Source organism: Triticum dicoccoides, chromosome 7B (assembly GCF_002162155.2).
Source record: "Triticum dicoccoides isolate Atlit2015 ecotype Zavitan chromosome 7B, WEW_v2.0, whole genome shotgun sequence".
NCBI lineage: Eukaryota > Viridiplantae > Streptophyta > Magnoliopsida > Poales > Poaceae > Triticum > Triticum dicoccoides.
This window is the reverse complement of record NC_041393.1, coordinates 465407614-465410525: the sequence shown is the minus strand read 5'-3', so window position 1 is coordinate 465410525 and position 2912 is coordinate 465407614.

Here is a 2912-nt window from a genome sequence, read left to right as displayed (position 1 = left end):
ATTGGATTGGGTCTTTAAGGATTTGAGAACACTTGATGTATGTCTTGCATGTGCTTATATGTGGTGACAATGAGATATCACATGATCTACTAGATGTATGTTTTGGTGATCAACTTTTGCGGGTTCAGTGACCTTGTGAACTTATGCATAGGGGTTGGCACATGTTTTCGTCTTGACTCTCCGGTGAAAACTTTGAGGCACTCTTTAAAGTTCTTTGTGTTAGTTGAATAGATGAATCTGAGATTGTGTGATGCATATCGTATAATCATACCCGCGGATACTTGAGGTGACATTGGAGTATCTAGGTGACATTAGGGTTTTGATTGATGTGTGTCTTAAGGTGTTATTTTACTACGAACTCTAGAGCTGTTTGTGACACCTATAAGAATAGCCCAATGGATTGATCGGAAAGAATAACTTTGAGGTGGTTTCGTACCCTACAATAATCTCTTTGTTTGTTCTCCGCTATTAGTAACTTTGGAGTAGGGCTGGACTAACGAGCAGCTCAGTTCGTTAAGCTCGTACTAGTTAAGCTCGTGCTCGTTAAGGCTCGGCTCGTTAAGCTTGTTAAGATTAAGGAGCAGAAAACCCTGCTCGGCTCGGCTCGTTTGAAGCTCGTTAAGCTCGTGAGCGCTCGCGAGCGCTCGTTATAGATTATAATGTGTTATGATATACATGATGAATGTGTAGGTATGGTTTTCAAGATGAAATATGGTGACTATAAAAAAGTAGTTTGTTGACTCATATGTCGATTAGATTAAATAGATGGAATGAGATGCTACAAAAAGTTTGTCACGTAATATGAAAATATGTGTTGTGTTGTTACTAACGAGCTTAACGAGCTACTCATGAAACTCGTTAGCTCGCTCATTAAGCTCGTTAAGCTTAACAAGATGAAATCAATGATTGGCTCTGTTCATTAAGAAGCGAGCTACGAGCTTAACGAGCCGAACTATCGAGCGCTCATTAAGCTCGCGAGCTACGAGCTTTTGGTCCAGCCCTACTTTGGAGTGACTCTTTGTTGCATGAGGGATAGTTATATGATCCAATTATGTTATTATTGTTGAGAGAACTTGCACTAGTGAAAGTATGAACCCTAGGCCCTGTTTCCAACCATTGCAATACCGTTTACGCTCACTTTTATCGTTTGCTACCTTGCTGTTTTTATAATTTCAGATTACAAATACCCATATCTACCATCCATATTACACGTATATCACCATCTCTTCGCCGAACTAGTGCACCTATACAATCTACCATTGTATTGGGTGTGTTGGGGACACAAGAGACTCTTTGTTATTTGGTTGCAGAGTTGTTTGAGAGAGACCATCTTCATCCCATGCCTCCCACGGATTGATAAACCTTAGGTCATCTACTTGAGAGAAATTTGCTACTGTCCTACAAACCTCTGCACTTGGAGGGCCAACAACGTCTATAAGAAGAAGGTTGTGTAGTAGACATCAGAGATTTTGGCGCGGAACGGCAAAAATAGTGTGAGATGCTACAAAAGCGCGGGCTCGACCTTCCTTTTGGGTGGGCTAGGGGCTGAGAGCAACATTTCACATGTCCGGACTCCCGCAACCCCCCCTCCCCCCATGTTTGTCTCCGGTTTGCACGAGAAATTGCGTCTGAACCGCTTCGCGGATCAATACAGGTCGGCGTTGGATGGTTTCCATGGTCCGGACATCGCAGTCCAGACAGTTGTGGGAAGTTTGTGGGTCGGTGTTGAAGATGCCTTTACAAATTGCGATAACTAGATTGCTCATAGTTAGAAAAGAGTTAATTTTGTTTTTTACCTCTAAGTTTCATGTTTGTGAAAGCAATTACCTCGTTTAGTAAATTTTCTTTCTTCACATTTTACGTAATTTAAGCAAACTTGTGCCACATTTTACCCTCGAAAATGTGGCACAAGTTTGCTTATGAGGTAAAAATATGAAAAATCTGCTAAATGAGCCACTTGGTTTTGGGAAGGTTCTCATCGGTTTTGGCAACATTCTAAAAATTTCATGAACCATTTTTGGGGGTTTTCCATTTGTTTTGTTTATTTTTGGCTTTTTGTCACAAATTCACAAATTTCAAAAAAATGAAAAAAAAAACTTCATAAAAAGGTTCACAATTTCAAAACTTGTTTGCCCTTTGGAAAAAAATTGGAATTTAAAAAATTCCTGTTTTCTAAAAATTGTTCACGCTTTTCAAACAAAATTCACAATTTTAAGAAATGTTCGCAGATTAGAAAATGTTCACATTTTAAAAAAAACGTTAAAAAACATAAAGCTTGTTTGCTTATCCAAGAAGTTCGGAATTTTGGATATTGTTCAAGTTTTTTTGAGAAATGTTTGAAATTTTTAAAATATACAGGTATTTCTAAATTGTTTGTTTTTCAAAAAAAAATCGACCAATATATTCAAAAATTGCTCATTTTTCATAAAATGCTCACAAATTTGAAAATGTTGGCGCTTTCATTATTTGCCCCATATTTCACAACTTTTTGAATCGCTTGTTATGCAGTAAGGCGCTGTAGTGTGGGGTCGCTACAGAACCTGCTCACAATAGTACTGCTACAAAAAAATCGGTCGAGTGCAATGTCGCTACAGGAAATAAGCGTTCGGTATAGGAGAACAGGCACTCTTCAGAAAAAAAATCAGCTCACAACAATGTCACTAAAGGAAGAAAAAAAAGAGTAGCTACAGGAAAACCGGGTCACAACAAGAACCCAAGTCGCTACCGAAAAACCGGGGACGCTACATGCAAGCGCCCTACGTACTAGTCGGTGGCCTAGGCGGGGCGCCCTATGTGCATTTGCTAAACCACTCGACGTAGCAAGCGAAATATAGGACCTCCCCTCCTATACCAATAATCCTAGACGGACGGAAGATTACGGGCCTCTCACCGGATACTCAAGCTAATTAATC